Source organism: Acipenser ruthenus, chromosome 10 (assembly GCF_902713425.1).
Source record: "Acipenser ruthenus chromosome 10, fAciRut3.2 maternal haplotype, whole genome shotgun sequence".
In the NCBI taxonomy this organism is placed as follows: domain Eukaryota; kingdom Metazoa; phylum Chordata; class Actinopteri; order Acipenseriformes; family Acipenseridae; genus Acipenser; species Acipenser ruthenus.
This window is the reverse complement of record NC_081198.1, coordinates 32,290,579-32,310,808: the sequence shown is the minus strand read 5'-3', so window position 1 is coordinate 32,310,808 and position 20,230 is coordinate 32,290,579. Positions and strand designations below refer to the sequence as shown.

The 20,230-nt window shown below is 36.1% G+C and overlaps 1 protein-coding gene across 6 annotated transcripts in view; it reads right to left on the bottom strand.

Annotated features, from left to right (window-relative positions):
• The window catches only part of LOC117407636 (double-stranded RNA-specific editase 1-like), a 141,934-nt gene that overhangs the window by 104,749 nt on the left and 16,955 nt on the right, over positions 1-20,230 (bottom strand). For 3 of the 6 annotated variants that reach the window (XM_034924292.2, XM_059032042.1, XM_059032041.1), the window contains exon 2: positions 14,226-14,310. The exons of 1 other annotated variant lie outside the window; for it this stretch is intronic. The gene's annotated coding sequence lies outside the window, so the exon portion shown is untranslated. Of the gene's footprint in view, positions 1-14,225; positions 14,311-16,083; positions 16,166-20,230 lie in introns of those variants that run through there. 2 more of the 6 variants (XM_034012820.3, XM_059032043.1) reach the window with 2 other exon arrangements.

Below are 20,230 nucleotides of genomic sequence, written 5' to 3'. Positions count from 1 at the left end.
TTCATAACCACCTTTCATTAATTAGAAATAAAAAAAAGGAATGAACCAATAGTACAGCACTTCACCAGTCAAGGACATGACATACATTATGTAAATTTTGTAGTATTAGAACAGCTAAAATTAGACAATCCGACATATAGAAGAATAAAAGAAAGTAAATGGATAAATAGACTGAACACGATTATGCCAGTTGGAGGGGGGGGGGGGGGGGGGGCAGGACGGTACTTGTTTGAAGTCTTTGAAATCTGAAGAGGATTTGATAAAGGTAACCCTAACCAATACTTTAAGCATAAAACAGAAACCAGGACCAGAGGATACAGTTGAAAATTAAGTAGAGATATACAGGAAAGAGGGAAGGAGACACATCTTCACACTGAGAGTGAATAGGGTGGAATGGGTTACCAAGTTGTTGATGCTGAATCACTGGGACTCTAAGATCCAACTTCACAGTTTTGAGATAAATTAGCTACTAGGAACTGGAAGTGCATAGATGGGAAGAATGACCTCGTTTGTAAATGTTTTTATATTCTTAAACTACACATCTGAAGAGATCGCTATTAAAGATTAACTGGTTGCAGATATAAAAACTGCTCTTTGACAAGTGATCTTGGTCCAACAAACCAAGGTAAACGTGAGCGAACCAATTAGCCTACTCCCAAAGTTGTTGCCTCCATTTCTGCAGCATACAACAGTAAACAAGTGTAGTGCCTGTTCATGCGAGATGGCAGGCTGGAGGCTAGTGGAGCTCAGGCCTCACAAAGCGGCATTCCCTTGAGGGAAAATGTCTTGTTTCCTTGTGCAGATGCTTCTTCTGCCAGATGTAAAGTGTGGTACAGCTCCATGCATTGCTAGTATAATAAATTAAAACTATCAAAACAAATCAGGACTTCTCTTTCTGAAACAATGTCTGAAATGTACAGGGGCTCTAAATAAATTATTGACGTTAAAAAACATGCATTCATTCATTAACACTAAGCTTACATTGCAGTGTGTGTGTTTAAGATACCAAGCTGTCCTTTCCTAAATATATGTACTAATTACCCTGACAAAGAATCACGTAGCTGCAAAAATTAGCGAGATAAAATACTGTCGTACCTATTCCAACCAGGAGCGGTCAAATTGACCAATACATATAAAACATATTATAACAATTAAATGTTGAGGTATTATTTGTATTGATCAGTCGGGACTTGCAGCCATGTATTGAAGTTTGATTATATCAGTCTGCATTCCTCAAGTGAGCAGTCTCTTGACATTTCTATTGTTTCAATGAGCCTCCTGATAGCCCATCAATCAGCCTTGACAGCTCACGGTACCAGGCTGTCTGTCTGCACTGTGGTTACTATAAAAAGTCACTCGTTTTTCTAAGAAATTCATTGTTGCCCCAATACACACTGAAAATGGATCGGTAAGACGCAGGGCAGCAAAGCTGTGTTTGGAATTACTGCAGATGTTACCAAACAACGATTGTGATGCAGCAGAGACGGATCATGACGAATCAGGCTCTGAAGCAGAATGGGTTTGCAAAGATGAATCTTCCAGCAGCAGTTTCACCGAGGTTAGCAGATCCCGTGGGAGAAGAAGCAATCCTTTGGCATTTGGTGCCAGAAGCCTGGGTTACTGTTGATAGCTGTGCCAAATGCCAAAGTAAGTAGGTAAGTGCACTGCATATTCTGAAAAGCGCATGATCTGTGTGATTTGTGCCAGCACTTATTTGTAAATGATTGTAAATGAAGCCCATTCTGTTCAAATGTTTATTTATTCATGTCATTTCGATAGCATGTCTGTGTATAAATGCATAGCTTCAGTTGCGTATATTCTCTTTGGTTATGTAAGCAATATAAACCCATTTATTTATTTATTTTTATACTTATTTACATCATTTCAGTTGTAGTTTTCTATGTACAGGATATACCCATATACACATTTCTTTTCAAATATTTGTTTATTTCATTTTTTGAGGTTGCGCTTTATGTAACATGTCTGTATATAAACACATTTCTGTCATGGTTGTTCTAGGTATGTCTATAAATGCGGTCTTTCTAGTGTTAAAGATCTCTTGTGGTCAATGCCAGTCAGCTGAAAAGCAGACATGTGCTGAGGGAAGACAGAAAGAAAACCATTGTAACATTTCCACAAAACATGAAAGACAAATATATAGCAAAGATTTAAAGAGTTACATTAACCAAGAATTACCCAAAATAAGATAAGCATTCACTTGAACCCGATACTATATCCACATCCTTTGCTGCATTTATACAGGTAGAATTACCATGGAAAATGTTGGACCACATTCTAGCTAACTTAATGGAAATAAATAGCTTTTTTTTCTTTTTTTAAACCTGGGGGGGTTCTGTAGTTTTCACTATTTCTATAAGACATTTGGCTTGCAGTAGGAATATTAATACAACATTAATCTGGGGGGTATTTGGCAATTTAGATTTTTAAATAATGATACCAACATGTAAGTCTCAAAAAAATATACTTATACATATATAAATAATGTAATAGCTTGGCAGACTGAAATGTACAGCAGTTACTAAATTAAATGTAATAGTCAAACCATTAGTGAAATGCTGACCTCTGGATTCCCTGTCGAGGTTTCTTGCAGGGAATTAATCTAATAATCAACGGTTCTGCCAACACAACAACTTCTGTAAGACAACAAACATATGGTAGACAGGCTAACCTAACCAATACCCTGGAAAAACTTTTATGAAGCGTTTAAATGTATTGCTTCCACTCTAGCATTTCATCGTAAATGCTTGCTTTTGTGTTGTTTATATAAGCTTTAAAAGTAAAAGAATAATAATAATAATAATAATAATAATAATAATAATAATAATAATAATAATAATAGTGTTAACAAGTAGGTCTGTAACATACGTTCCTCACCATGACTATAAAGTCAAAATCAGAGCGTCAGTTTGATGAAAAAGTTGTTGAGTATGACATATATCATCAGTATTACAGAACAGTATTGAATAGCAGTTAGTCACAAATTGCTTAATCACAATTTCATAAGCTATTCTCCAGATATATAAATCGCTACCCAATATAGCAGACACATTCTGTTAATGGCACGTGTGCAACACACAAACCTTAAGTGTATTTATATTTTAGTTTTTCATTCTTGATCTAAATTTCTATAAAACGGTTAATTTTAAGCAACATTTTTGCACGATAGTACATTTTGTCACTGTCAGAACTGTTGCATGAAACTGCTAGTATTAACCCTTTGCAGTCCATTTATTAAGTGCGTGTCAGGCACGTCAGGTCCAATTTATTTTCACACGTGCAGTTAATTTTAGACCCACAGTCAAACGGGTTTAAAAGGCCCTGCATATCAACAAAGCACTCAATAGGCATCTTCAACCCTGCCCCACCCTTTCGTTCGCTATAGCTTTCACCTATGTAAGAAATAAATAATTATTATTATTTTTATTATTATTATTATTATTATTATTATTATTATTATTATTATTATTATTATTATTATTATTATAATAGTCATACATACCGATCAATCATCTCCGGATTACTCGTTTTATCACCAAACTCCTTAATAATGCAATCCAAGTATTTATTTTATTACTATAATATCTCAAAAAAGCTCTGCAAATGTCCGTGATGTTCTCTGTGCGCTGATGCAGTCACAGGCAGCTTGTTTCCTTATGACCGCCCATATGGGATGCCAGGGGCAAGTATGACTATTCATGAGATACGCCCTTTTTTTTTTTCGATTTGTCTCGGCTCCTGTCGCTCCCACTCGGTCACTGAATGGTTTTCTAGGCTTTTTCCGGAGAAAAAACGACTAGAAACCCGTTTTTTGTGTTTTTTTGATGATGTCTGACAGGGTCCGACAATGGACCTGATAGGAATAATTGCAATGTCAGACCAGGTCCGACATACGACCGCAAAGGGTTAATACAGCACCTCTGGACTTCCAGGCGCTTGTGTTCGGTCAGATTGTTACCGTCCTTCTCACACTTGTTTAAAACATGTGATATGCCATTTTTCTTTTCTCTACAGACTGAAGTCATGGTGCATTCATAAATATTGACACATGTTTTTAAAGGGAGAGGCAGTATTGTTTGTGTTACAGGCACCAATGGAGCTTAACCCCCAAAAAATGTTTTGTCGCATTAGCAAAAAAGGAAAAAAATGAGAGACAAAATAAGTTGCCCCCTCTTTGGCCCTCCCACTTACTATCTTAAAAAAGAGCCCAAATGCTCGGCCTCACATAGAGGGTCAAAACCACCAGAGAAAGCAGTCAGTCATCTGGGAGAGGTTGTGTTAAAATGATAATATTTTAAATCATGTCTTTTGATCACTGTGGTCCTGAGGAATGTACGAAATCTGAACTAGACCCGTTTCAAGTAGGGCTGACTCAAACAGCATTGGAAAATGCCTTTATGTAGAAATACCCCCCCTTTCTGCTCTCTCATGATCTGCGCCGGTATCGGTGAACGCTATCCACACTTTGCGTTACATGGGTTGTAAAACCACGGCGGAGGATGGTACGGATTTGCCCTACACAGCCAAAGTAGCTTTGATTAGTGTGGCCTCCATATTCAGCTAGGTGGATATCACTCTGGGAGACCACCTGATTAGCCAGAGTAATAACTGCTATCAAATCGATGCTGAATTATAGCAACAACACCCTGTCCACACAATTTTCTGCGGGTTTGTTTTACAAAGACACGCTAGGTCAACATGAAATGATCATCCTCACCGGTGCAAACACATTGTATTTAAAAAGTACTTGCTTAAATTCAATTATTAAAAAAAAAAAAAAAAGACCCAGAATGGTTTTCAAAGGGTTGGTGGGGGGCTATGATAATATTATTGCTAGTCTAATGGGAGATTAAATATATATACTATATTTTTAAAATTTGGTTGGTAGCTTATTCCATTTCGGAAACTTAAGTGTCCACAGTTTCTCACACCCAGTAAATTCTTTCCACTTACAATGACGACAGTGTGGAACCGGGTGATGAAAGGGACAGGTAAGGAGAGTTTTTCAACCCAATCGCATCGTCCAGGTCTTGGCATGACTTTAATTGTATTGTGGTGTGCTGAACAGGACAAGATAATAAATGATTCAGTGAAGCCAAACTACTTGATAGAAATGAATTATGTGATGATAGAAGCATCTCCATGCACCACTGCTTTCCATTACAGACCCTGCTCATGAATTATTGAAGAATGCCAACAGCTTCACAACACAAGCTTACTATTACAGACTGGCTATAGTGTGGCTAGGATTGTGCTAGAATACACTGCAGTGCCCCATCACATTTTACAAACCTGGTGAGTTTACCATTCAAATTATCTTGATAATATCCACTAAATAAAGCATCTACTGTCTGACTGTACTATGAACAAAATAACCATTTAAAATCAGTATAGATCATTCTTTTATTTTGCTTTCCTTAGCTACAGCAGAACTATCAGGTGACATAACCTTTGCCTAAATGATAGGCGTGGCAAGAGGGTTTCAAAGATTGAAGAATATGTGCCTGCAGTTGAAAATGTAACAAAAAAAGTGGAATATGGCTCAGTTTCAGAAAGTTGTAATACAGTAAGGTATTCCTGTATACCATGGAACTGGTTATTGGGTGGTATGGTGATGGCTCCCATTTACACTACTATTTATATGCTTGTTATAAAGGCAGCATCAAAAATGAAATACTACTGAATCTTTTATGGCTGGTTTCATAGATGCATATTCACATTAACTCTGTTACCATGGGTGAAGTACTGTAGTCCAAGATTGCTCAATTTGGGTCTGTGAAACCAGACACCTGGATCTAACTAAAGCATTAAGTAGGTATTATTGCTACAACAAAGCATTCTGGAAACTGTACAGTGGCATTTACTAAGGGTACTCTGATACTGTATCCAAAATAATGTTGCACAATTGCATCTTTCTGTTTCAGAGTTGCACTGAGTTTTGATTCCAGATACTAAATCAGCTAAAAAGAGCCAACTAAAATATTATGGTGTTGAAAACCCCCATTCCGAGATGAAAGACAGTCAACAGTACGATATGTTGAAAGCATTGCAGCCCTCTTAACTATCAACTGGAAAACACATTCTACACCCTGCACAACATTAAACCATACCACACACCTCACAAAAGCATGTACTGGATGTTCAATGCTTACAAAATCAATGACATTTTTATTACAGAAGGCTTCAGTAAATACTGGGATGATTCCAAAACAGACATGCTGGGATACATTTGAAACTCTCACTGAGAGCTACAGAAAACGTTTGATTGCAGTGATTGCCTCTAAAGGTTGTGCAACAAAATATTAGATTAGCGGTCCCATCATTTCTGTCCATGCCATTTTCATTTGTTTTCTTATTTACAATATTATGTTGAATAAAAAATCAAAAGCAAAGTCTGATTTCTATTAAATATGGAATAAACAATGGTGGATGCCAATTACTTTTGTCAGTTTCAGAAAAAAAAGAAAATTGTGCATTCTTCGTTTTTTGTGGAGGGGTACCAACAAATTTGAACACGTCTGTATATGCACAAAAAGGGAACAGACTACCCCAAATCCCCAAGAAAAAAAGACAGACAGTAAAACATATAGGGGTGGGGAATATTCAGGTATTTGAATAAATAGAATATACTGTAAAGATCTGACAAAAGGCAAAAAAGGACCAAAGTTCACTAAGAGTGTAACGATTATGGATTAAATTGATGAGACTTTCTTTACATGGTATAAAATCTGAAGATATTTTCATGCTTCTTGAACTGTAAACCATCCTCCCTTTAGGTTTTGCATTATCAAAGGTATGCAGAGATATATGTTGTTTCTCCTTTAAAGCTGCACCCTCCACTTTCATGAAATTATTTGGGATATTGCTTTACTATAGTTGCTTAGAACTTAATTTCGCCACTTTTATGTAATGGCTGTTACCACAAAGTTTTTGGCATTTTGAAGGTAGTTCTTTTTCAGAGCTCTGCTTTAATTTGCTCTGCTTGTAGTGTTAATGTTAAATCTGGGTTAAACGTTAGTTAAGCCACTGCAGAGGAAACATTATCCCCCAACTTGTTTGAATTAAAGACATGATAATATCATGGTGGTCACGAGTTTCACGGAACCTGTGAATTCTGCCATTTATTTACACTCACCGTTAAATTAGGAAGTGAGCAGTACATGTCTTTTGAAGTGCAAAGTAAAAGCGGTTAGCAAACGTCAAACAAAGGTGAACACTTACACAGAACTTAAATATCATGATGCCAAGAATGAGCAGCGAGGCCTTTAAAATGAGTCTACTGTTTGAATTCACATCCAATATGGAGCTGGTCGAGACAGCAACAGCAGGGAAGCGCAATTCATTACTAAATGAACTGTTATTCCAAATGAGTTTGTAAGCTCTATTGTGTAAAGGCCAGAAAATAGCCTTTGAGTAGTCTGTCTTGGATAGTGGCCAGCTTGGAAACATAGCAGCCTACGGGCTTTGATCCAAGAAAAATAAATAAATAAATAAATAAATAAATAAATAAATAAATAAATAAATAAATAAAATGAGAACAAGCTCTGGACAATGCTGGAAAAACACTAATCTGGCATCATGTAAAAATGAACAAAAAAAATATATTTTAAAACTATAACAAGTTCACAAGCATTCATGGTCGGCAGGAATGCTCCACTGTCCAGTATTTTGTTTTTTAGATTAAGTTTGTTGAAATTTGATAAAAAATGGTGTTAAGAATGGCAGGGTTGGGGTTAGAATCCCCCTCCCTGATAAGACAGGTGCGGAATGTGGCCAGGTGTTTATTGCTTTATTGATTGTCAATTATGTCTGACTATATTGGCTTTGAAGAAAACAAAAAGTGATCCCCGCGTGTGAAAACGGGATCTTTATCTGACTAGGAGAATAGGATTTACTTTAGGAGATTTTTATCCCGCAACAGTTTAGGGAGGAAGTGTCAAGGAGATTGTTCCTGAAGCAGGACCTTTTTAGTGGACTAGTGCTCGACCAGTTTGCTCAACTTTTACTTTCTAGTTGTTTTTGAACAATGTTTTTAGTTGTGAATGTTTTGTGTTTATTTAACACCGCACTAGGATTACTATTGCTGGTACCCTAGTGGCAGCTACCTGACACTAATTGATTTTCATTGTAAATAAAACCTGAACGCCTGTGCCGGTGTGTCAATTGCGATCACTCTCTCTCACACTCTCCCACAGTGGATTCACACACCTCTATTTCAGACCTCAACAGACTCCTATGTTTTGGCTTGTGTGTTGTGTGCTAGCAGAAACAGTGTTGATAGCACACAGACAAAAATCAATGTTAGATTTCACACTTGTCCAGGACAACTGGAAACTAAGATCAACAAACTCTTCCAAAGCACTCAATGGTATGTGGGACAAATGTATTATAGAGTTCTCAGTTTAACTATCCATAGCAACATGTGTATTTTCAGTCATCCACATGGATTCAGGATCATTATGGGTTGTCCCCTTTTAGATGGGGAATCGAGTCTCCTATATATCTTCCTTGTAAGCAGTTCAAGTGCATGCAGGTTCAGAAGCATTGCGGTCTTAACTTATCAATAACAGAAGTTCTTAATCATGGTTTTAAGATTTACAGCCCTCTGTGCCAGCAACATGAATCTCCTTTGTTATCTGTTCATATGTATACATGTTATTGCTTACCATCTCAGCTTTGGCATAAGAAACTTGGATTCAAAAGAATCAATTACAAAAAGGATTACGTGCACGTATTAACATAGTAATAGATGAAAATAGTTGGATTTGCTGCTCATTCAGTATGGCAATAATGTGCAGATGCATTTATTTACGCTGTACCCATACATTTGCTGTAGAGAAAACAGGTACAGCAAGTCATCCTAGCAATGTGTGGTACACAAACCTTCAAGAGACAGCTGCACATTTAATTAAAATAAAAAGTGGAAAATATAGAAGCATGATTTCAAAACCTCCCCAAGGCCATTAAAATGACTACACCAATCATTTCGTCAGTGGTATACTACAAATGAAAACATTTCTCAGAAAAGTGAACACAGTTGACATGTATGCAATTTTTACTATGGCTATAATGGAAATGTTTTCCAGATATGACATTAAAGCATGTATGTCGAGCATTTTCTATAGCACAGTCTGTCCAAAACAAATAACGTATGTAACAACATTTAGATCCTGTGCATTTATTGAATAAACAGAGTTGGAAGATTCAAACAGCCACATGTGTTAGCTACTTCTACAGTAGGATGATTGACATCATAAAACAAGGACTTAGCAATATGATACTGAACTAAACTCTTCCCTTTGCAATCTCCTGACCCAAGATTATATGGCTACCACGCTCGCTCCTCCGGCGCAACTGGCTGGTCCACCTTCATGACATTCTGCAATCAAAATCAAACATTCCCTTCACCTTTCAACCATGATGTCATTCTATCTTCTCTCATTCACGCAAAAGACAAACTGCATCTCACCCTGGGAACTCTCAAATCTTATCTAGCTGGCATTCAGTCGTCTCTCATATATATCATCCCTTCCTCCTCCTTCTTCCCGTCTCCCCATCACTACTGATATTCTCTTGCATCTAATCACAATCCTCAGTCAAGGTTGTGTTTCTTCTTTCGATGATATAGTCATGGAATCTCTGTCTTTGTCTGGTTTTCTCCACTGTTCTGAATTTGTTGTCCTCTCTCCTTTCAGTTTTCCATCCCAGGGTCTTCCTGCAACCGCTGCATTCCTGCAACCGCTCTCTAGTCCTCGAGTCACACTATCTCCTCTTTCTTCGTATCTCCAAAACAGACCAGCTCTGCCAGGGTCACTTCATGTTCCTCTGTAAACTCAACTCTCCTATTTGTCCTTATTTCTCCCTGGGTCCTTATAGGTCCAATTTATTTTCACACGCGCAGTTAATTTTAGACTCGCTGTTTAAAATAATTTTTTTTTCCCCACAGTCAAACGGGTTTAAAAGGCCCTGCAACAAAGCACTCACTAGGCATCTCCAGCCTCGCCCCACCCTTTCGTTCGCTATAGCTTTCACATATGCGAAGAAATAAATAAATAATAATAATAATAATAATAATAATAATAATAATAATAATAATAATAATAATAATAGTCGTACATTCCGATCAATCAACTCCTGATCACTCGTTTTATCACCAAACGCCTCAATAATGCGATCCCAAGTCATTATTTTATTACTATAACATCTGAAAAAAGCTCTGCAAATGTCCGTGATATTCTCTGAACGCTGATGCAGTCACAGGCAGCTTGTTTCCTTATGGCCGCCCCTATCTGATCCCAGGGGCAAGTATGACTATTCATGAGATACGCCCTTTTTTTTTTTTCCCCGGCTTGTCTCGGCTCCTGTCGCTCCCACTCGGCCATTGAATGGCTTTCCCGGCTTTTTCCGGAGAAAAAACGACTAGAAACCCATTTTTTGCGTCTTTTTGATGATGTCGGACAGGGTTCGACATTGGACCGGATAGGAATAATTGCAATGTCGGAACCAGGTCCAACATAGGACCGCAAAGGGTTAATAATATTTCAAATTTGCCAGTTATATCTGTCCATCTTACATATGTTTTTATAAAATGATCATGGTGTTCAACCAGCTCTGATGATGAAATGCAGAAGGAAACTATCTTTTAAACTGTTAATTACAGAAAATAGACAATATATAGAGATAACTATGTTCCCTGTTTCGGAATATTTTTTGTCCCACTTTTTGTACCCCGTTACCATGGAATGACCCTTAAAATGGTTAGCATCTCTTATATTACAAATGGTTGCTACAAAAGGCAAAGTTGTTCAAACTTGTTTATTTGGGCCATATATGATCCAAAGAAATTATCTTGTCCAGTTATACTCATTGAAACTATTCTTGCTGAGTCCTTTAAAGTAATTTTTATTTTTATTTTTTTGTTTTGCAATGAACATGAAACCTATCTTGAAGCTTCTGGCAAGAATCCATTTTCAAAACGGTTGCACTACTGTAAATGCGTTAGGCCTACTTGTTGCTGACTACCGATGGTCTGTTCTGCACTTCTCCCTGGGACAATCTGTATAAAATCTATCTGTGAATTAAAAAGCAAATGTGCACAAACTGCGGCTGTCAATTAAATCACACTTAACTTCTGCGATGAACGTGTTCATTTCTTTGTCTTATTTCTTGATATTTTCTTTTTTTTTTAAACTTATTGTTGTATTAATACACTGAGTTTTTCTCAGCATCTAGTTTATTTGTGCGCTGCGCCGATTGAACAAAAACAAACAAACAAATAAATAAAACTACTTTGCAATAAGTGTCTCTTCATGTCACATCTGATGTGAGATAGTGATGTGCGATGTAACAAAAGAATCATACCAAACTAGCATCGCCTGTTTTACACAGAATATTCCAATTAGTGAATTTCGACTCCTATTGCAGGTACTTTTTTATTTTTATTTTACATACATCTGTATGTATTTACATATCAGTGAATAAAAACGTTTTTGGTATATTAATGCTGACAGTCTATACATTACCGGGACCTGAAAACTTATCAATTCATCTCAACCTGACAAATACTGTGTCGCTAAAAGAAATAATAGTCATGTATAACAATTTACATGTGTGTGTTTATATATACTGTATTTAACATGGTTTCAATTACATTAAAACACTAAATGCTCATACCTACAGATTGAATTGCCTATGCTCTGTCTAGTGACTAGTATAATTATTATTAATATTACTATAAACAATGATATGCAGTACATTAAAAGGAAACTGATAATATACAGTATAATTTGAAATGCATTAAGGTGAGTGATAAACTGACTACATTGTGATTTAGCAGTTGTTTCAAATAATTTAACAGCAAATGCAGTAATTTTTCTGTATAATTCTGTGTAAATAAATATAAAACTATAAAGAAGGGGCAATAATATTAATCCAGAAATAGGACAACAGGCTTTTTATGCTGGGTTTGCTTTTTGGAGGAGGATAATAATACTAATAATATTACTAAGAATAATAATAATAATAATAATAATAATAATAATTTCACTTATAGTGCTCTTCATGCAAGCATTCCAGGGCGCATTACAAAAAAAAAGGAAAGCACATGGGTAAGTAGCTATGTGGGGCTGAAAATAAAGCAATTAATCCATCAATGAATGTGTGAGGCTTGGAAAATAAAAGCCCTGGTGATCAACAATCGTTAGATTTCTACAATGCAGACACTGAGTTGCATTATTTCTACACACAATAATGCAGGCCATGTATCTCTTTGTTAGGTTTTAAGTAAACTTGTTCCATGATTGCTCGAGTCCAGCCTGAGTGTGCCCTCAGTACCAAATGAAAGCCTAGTGTGAAAACTGCATGAATCTGCCCCTTTGTGCTTTAGCTTCTTCCATGCACTCAAAGATATGTAATGCCAGCTGACAATGCATCATGACAACAGACTTTTAGCAACAACTTAGGACTCTTTGTCCCTTCTGACAGCTGCCCATACAGATAACATAGAACAGACTGCTCCTCAACAGAGCTGATACAGCTAAGGGGAAGTGATCAAATATATACATTTGAACAGATAATGAAGGGGGTGCATGCTGATGGCACAGAGAGCTGTACATCTTTTAACACTTTTAATAAGAACTTATATCATTGGCAAGTTAAGACCACAAGCAAGGTGTGTAAGGCAAACTATTGGATGTTTCGCAACGATAATAGGAAGCAACAATCTAACCGTGGCAATGTTTACATTCAAATTACTATGCAGATATCCTATAAAACACACAATCTTATAAAGTTATATTTTTATTAATGTATAGTAGATTGACAAGAATATAAAAACACGAAAAAAAAGTATAAAAAGATTTGTTTTACAAAAAGTGAATTTCAAAATGATTTTACTTTATTATTGTTTTTTTAATTCTGATCAAGTAGTTTCCATGTTTGTTGTGCTCAGTACAGTATATCCCTGTCCACAAGAATATATCCTTCACAGGCTGATAATTAGCATTCTTATCCTATCTACTGTTGTATAATAAGCAATTTAGGTCAGTGAACGCAGAAAAAACAGCACAGCGATTCCTCACAGAGATGCTAGAATATGGATCTGATCGACTATTTTACTGCTCCACATAATCCAGCAAGCAAGCACTGAAGCTACTAAATGCATTATTATTATTATTATTATTATTATTATTATTATTATTATTATTATTAATCTACATTCAGAGATCGATGAGCACAACCAGCCAGGCAATCTCATCTAAAATCAGTAGGCACCATGAGGAAAATGTGGTTACAGTACATGGTGAGCAACTGCAAATAAAGAAGGGATTTGGTATTCAGGGCAAGGGGTTTTACTAAATCCCTGTTGTTAACAGTGCATGTATAAAGACTTATTTTTGGAACAAACGGATTTCAGATCAGATTCTGCAGCAGCCCTTGCAGAAGATTAGGCCAGCATGCATGAGAAAGTTCGATTAAAGAATCTCCTTGGCAGATCACTCCAAGCCAGCCAGCAGTCATGAGTCAGGATATGCCTTCACAAACAATCTGTGTGTAATGCACTGGTACTACCTTGGCCTTGTTTACGTTAACAGTGTAAAACTTGGAAAACTCGCAGTGAAGTTGAAGCAGCTTCAGAATACAGCCCTTCAATTCAGCTAGAAAAAACTGACAGACCGATTCAGAAAGACAGGGACTGAGGTCTAACGCCCTTGGGGTTTCATTGTTAGCCGTCTACCACTATATTTGGAAAGCAATTGTTAATCCCCAACAGCACCGTCAGTTTGGGAGCCCTGAATTGGTTGCTACAAATCTGTTACAGCCTAGTGAATGCACTGTGCACAATTTAAATTTGTGCCTGGTAATCATAATGCTTGGTGTGTTGGTATTTTCATTCTAAAAATCATACAAGGTACAGTAGTTCTTGTTGGTGCTAGAACCAAGAATACATTTAAGTGGAACCTTCAAGTAAAATGAAAATCCTAACAGCCATTGAAATTAATAAGTGGACTAAGAAGGATAAATACAGCCTGAAATATTAGTGTGAGTTAATTGAAGTATGCTTTATAATGCTCTTACACGCTGAATACAGCTGAATACATTTTATAAAAGGGCACACCCTAGCTCAGTTCATAACTATGTATAGTCACAACAAAAGGCTTCTGAAAAGGGATCTGCAATACAATAAAGAGTAAAGATAGACTACTTACAGGAGAATTATAGTTCAGGGCAGTCTGAAGCTTGAAGATACAGTCTGGACAGCTGGCACTGTGGCAGGTGAAACAGCAGGGTACCCTGTGTGAAAACAATAAGGAGAGTGAGACAACAGCAGAGCATTTGATTCTGCACTGCCGCAAGTGTGGGACACACACAACAGGACAGCCATGATAAAGGGTAGCACTGTTACTGCGGCACAGCACAGACAACAGCCAGGGCTACTGCAGAGAGACGAGGTAAAGGTTATGAACTATGATCCTGCACATTTGACAGCGATGCAGAGGTAAGAATGTCATGTCTAAATGGGTAAAAAGCTAAAACTGCGTATGGGATAGTCTGCACAAGAAAGCTGTGTTCATGGAGACTGTAATCTATCAATCTGTCACAATACAGTCCTGTAAGGGGCTACTGGAGCTGCATAATCTATAATGCTCAAAAAGCACATTATTTTTATTCTGCACTATGTCTAAATTATTTTTTCCCCCTCATCTTGCCAAATCATGAGCTGTCTCAATGTTCCTTTTCCAGGAAAAAACAAACATTTAATCCGGATATCTGCTGTAAATCTGCCATTGACTTAATGACGTCAAACATATTGAGCTACCAACCAGGAGAGACTCTGCATTAAAATCGTGTACATAATATTGTGAATAAAAAATCAATAAAGCTTGACAGTAAAATAAAAACAACATCTTGTCAATTCATCGGATCTTACATCACCCATTTCACAGCAAGGATAGAACTGAATTTGCAACTTGCCCAAAGTTAAAACAGTGATTCAATGACTGCACTGGTATTCAAACTCAGAATGATGAGGGATTTTTTACAGAAAATTGTTCCTCTGCCCATCCTACAGTAATTACTGTATTGCAACATGGGGACACTGCTCTGCTTAAAGGTCAGAATACGGTCACTTTTTCCTCAACGATTCCGGATGAATTAATTGCATTTAATGTACTACGATGCTATACTACGTCATACTGCGGCTAAAGCCCAATAGCAACACACACACAACCTTGTAATACAGCAACGGGAGGATGCAGTGTATTTTATTAGCACTGCAGTCAACAGCCCCATAGGATATCCTTGGGCTACCGTCCTTTCTGTTCCGACAGCAGATGGGAGGGCCCAGGACAAAGCCTTCTTTCTTGCACAAACAAATATTCAGCCTGTGACAGAACTCACAGGCACACACTCAGGGAAGACAGTATTTCAAAACTGCAAGGTCAGAAGGCCGTGCCAGAGACCTGTGAAATAAGAAGCAGGCTACTGTACTGTAACCAACTGTAAATGTTTACTCTTGGTCTAAATAGTACATTAAGGCCCTGATTTTACACCAAGGTCTTTACACCAAATTGCAAGTTGCACTGCTTTTTGAAAAAGGAATAACTAGTTTACAGAAGGTTTTGTAACCGTTACATTTTCCTAAAAAGGTCTCATCAAGCAATACTAAAATGAACCTACAATGTCAATGTTTGTTGTTATAGTACATGAAGGGAATTGGAATCTTCCCAATGAAGAATGCACTCATCTCAGAAAGAACACACTGTTACAGACAGAAATGCACTTTACAGTAATTGTCTGATTTTCGTAACCTTGGTCCACAAATTCTTATGTCTGTGACTGTATTTGGATACAAAAATCAGATGACAAATATACCTTGAACTTATTTACCGCCTCACCAGAAGTTGCGAGACAGTTTAAAAAATGGCAAATGAAAAAAAAGAGCACCGTATGATGTGAGATTTTATTAAAAAAATAAATAAACACACACACACACAACCACAGGATCAACACAGCAGCTCTTGAGCCTCTATTTAAAAGTTTTAGGACAGCAAAAAGTAAACAAACCAGATTATGTGCGCACACTCATAGTGAACTCTATGCCATCTGGGTCAAAAAGGCCTTGTGCTGCTTTAGAGCAAGTCAGAATCTGAGGAGACAGAAAAAAGGCAAGCACGTCATTCTGAAATGCCTCGCTTAATAGTGCCCAACTTGCTGGAAATGTTGTGTATTGATTTTTCTATGTGCGTATATATATATATATATATATATATATATATATATATATATTGTTACGACTTTGTTCTATGGAATGCAATAAACGAAAACCAAAATGGTGAGCTTTTTTCCCCCCTTCGTTTTATAACACCATTTCCATGTTTGTTTTATTTAGACTATCTAAAGTTATATTTCAGTTTTCATTTGCTTGTTCAGCTACTAAAAAGGCACATGTAAACCTCATGTTATTGGCATTCAGAGGGCACAATGAAGGCACCAATTCCTCAAACAGAGGTAATTATTGTGGAATTCTCCGATTTCTGACTACAACAGTATCTTGTCAACAGCCACAGTGTTCTCGGGTACCTCTAACAAGATTCAGAACAGCTTCATCTCTGGTGCCTCAGGTTCTGCTAGATGCAGAAGTATTTTCAATGTAATGTCTAGTTTTTGGTCCCAAAATGTTCTACTACCGCTAGAGTGCAAGGAACCGAAGTTGCCAAGCTCCCACCAAATGTGTATAGATATGGCAACAAGATAAACATTGTGGTCCCTCAAGAAATGTCAACTTGGTCATGCAAAAACATTTTCAAAAAAAGTTAAAAATATTATTCAAACCAAGTTTCCAGTGATTGTCAAGACTTTACCCTCTGATCTTGTTAAATGATGCAAAAAATTGTAACATTTGTTTCTATTTTCTGCCTAGAAATGTACATAATTAAATTGAGAAGAGTACAATACACTGGTATTTGTTTGATTTTACAAAAAATATTTTTCCAAGATACATTTTTTTTAACTGTGCTACTGATGATCTTTAGTATAGTGGATAAACATAAAAATGAACAAATTTTAAAAAAAATATTGAGCAGTTTTATTTTGCAATTTAATCTTGTGACAATACCGTGACCCAGTTGACGAGAATAAGAATTGACACACATATTGAAATTGATTCATGATTTTTAAATAAATCAACAATATTAACATATAGAATCAAAAACAGAAATATTTAAAAAATGTAACAGTATCAAAAAACTTTAACTTTTCAAGTAATGCTTTCATATTTAAAATAAACATTAAAAGACAATAACAATACTAGTGTAAATATACATAAGCCATCACAATTTTTACTCTCTCAGCTCTATGCTAAGCTTTTCAAAAAGAAAAAGAAAGAAATCTTGTATGACAAAGAAATACAATGTACTGTACTTTATTCTCACTTCACTACCATTCTTTATTGAAATGCAATCAATTAATTCAGGGAATGAAGGCAATTTTAAACAAAATGCATTTAAGAAATAAAAAAATAGAACAGCTTACAGAACAAGAAGACATCTTGAAGTAGAATGAATCATTGTGAGTGGGTAGAATGGTATTGTACAAGCACAGCAGTAATTCAAGTACAACTAAATCACATTTAAATCTCTTACTACAGTACTTGCTGTTTCAAACCTTAATAAATCCTGAGGGGTGTAAATAAGCGTTTCATCCACAAACTGATCTTCAGTACTGCCTGGATGACTGCAGCCAAGTTTTAAAAAACAGTTACAATTGTTTCAGGTTAAATCAGCTGAACACACACTGCAGAACACTACCTTCATAATTACAGTCCCAGTGAATCGGAGCAAGTAGGGGAAGATTTAAAAAGAAAAAAAAATTACAGAATACCCTCTACAAGGTTTACACATCCATTACCTTTGATGTCTGTATCACAGTGTTATATCATCAACTTTTTTGGGTCATTTTTTTATCACATATCATAGATCATAAAGAAACTGATGGGAATACATTTCTCAACATTTACTCAGATGCATTCCTCCCTATGCTCCTTCCTGCAGTAATGCCTCTCTCTCTCTTGGTAAACATTTCCAAGTAAAAAAAAAAAAATTATTATTAATAATAATAATAATAATAATAATAATAATAATAATAATAATAATAATAATAATTAAAAACAAGCAATTCCCTAGTGGATTCACCTATGATGGTTGAATAAAAATATCCAATATAAACAATTGTGTTTTTGTTGAAAAATATATTACTGCGATATTGACAGCACAGTACGGAAAAAGGTCAAGTAATGTGTTTCTGTAACACTTCAACAAATTTAGAGATACCAAAATATTGTCCAAGGTTTTGTTTTTACTAAGGAGTTCAAACGGTAAACGTGGATTAAAAATATTTTCTAAAATTTGAATCTTGTGCACTGTGTTTAAGTTTAATTTAAATATGTTGTTTTAATGTTTTTTTGATGTTGGATACACACACTTTTTATGGAGCTTATGGAGAAATGGTACGTTGTAAAATCGACTATCGAATGTTTTTTTATGGTATTACAATAGATTACATTTTAATGCTAATTTACAGTCCTCCTTTATGCTTTTATGCTTACCATTGTTTGTCTAAGGGGATCTATACGGTACGTGCTTTGAATAACAAACCAAGGTTAAAATATGACTTACAATACTGAAAGTAAAATATAAAAACATGAAATGAGCAAAACATTAAATTTATGGCCGTTTAAACAACCAGATTAACAATGGGTTTAAACGTGTAGTCAATTAAACATAGATTTACAGCTCTAGTTTTTACAGAGTACAGAATACAATTGGTGGTCTTTACAGTAAGGGCTTACAATATACATTGCTTCATGCATATACTGCAGTCAGAAACTGATGGAGATTCCAACTCAATTTAACTGGAAAAAGCCAATAATTCTATAGGGTGTGAGCCTGAAAACAAATAAGAAATGCCATTATCTAATATTAAATTGACTTTTTTTTCATTCCACATGACTAATAATGTAAGTCCATGTCTTGACAGCTTTAAACTCGCCACTGAAAAAAAGAAATGGACCCACATATCATGGTGTTTAAACCCAAGACAGCAATTCCTAACAGTTAATGAAGTGAGGTTCCACATAGGGCTTGAATCCAATAAAAGGGCATTTCATCCAGCCATTTCTACTGTCGTTTGCCCCTATTGGAATGGTTAAGAGGCTTAATCTAAGCTTGCACATTGTTAGGATAGTGAATTTACTATAGCACTTTCCTTTATATTAAGCAGCTTGGATTCTGAAGAGCTTTGTTGCTAGACACTTGCTAAGCAGTCTCACTTTTTTCTTAGGGTTTTGTATTTCATACCTTTAAGGATGTATTCTAATCAGCTAGGCAAAGATATTGTAGTTTGGGTTAATAAGTGTCGTTCACGGTAACCTTAAAATTGCTAATGTGTTGTACATTACATTTTTGTATAAAAATGTTGCAGTACTAAAGTACTAAATGTTTGCTGGAATGGAGGTACAGTAGTCCTTCATTAATACAGACACCGTTATGCTGTACATTGGGATATGCCGGACGCAGTGTAATAATAATATCCAATTAATCATGATGCTCTGTCATGGTGAATTGCAGAAGAACAGACACAAGCAGCTACTAAACCACTAAGATTAAGCACATGATTAACATAAGGCATATAAACTCACACCCTACAGAGTTTAAACCAACTGCATTTGATTGGTTGGAAAAGGGCAAGAAGCTTTCAGAAAAAACAAGTTATTCCAGTGGTTCGAAACACATGTGGACTAATATTTAAAACTTGGAATCTGAAGTCTTTAATTGCTTTTGAAAAGAAAAAAGTCCGACTCATACCAACAGTAGCAGGTAGGCTATGTAATTTACTTCCAGCCAATCGTACACTACCATTTCCCTTTGTCAATTTAAAAATGATTTATTTCTGTGTGCAGTATATGTCAAGTACTGCATAGTATCATAATGTGTTAATTGTGTAGTACGTAGGCTACAGTATAGAAAATGCACTGAAATCATTTAGTCTCAATTTAAAATAATATTGTATTATTTCCACGTTGTGCAGTAATGTGTACAATGCAGCAGCACGTTGTGTTACAGGTAGCCTGTTGGCTAAAATAAAAAAGGTGCGCTAGCCATTCATTTGACTACAGTACTGTATACTGTAGAGGCGTTGCAAACGAAAACAGGTT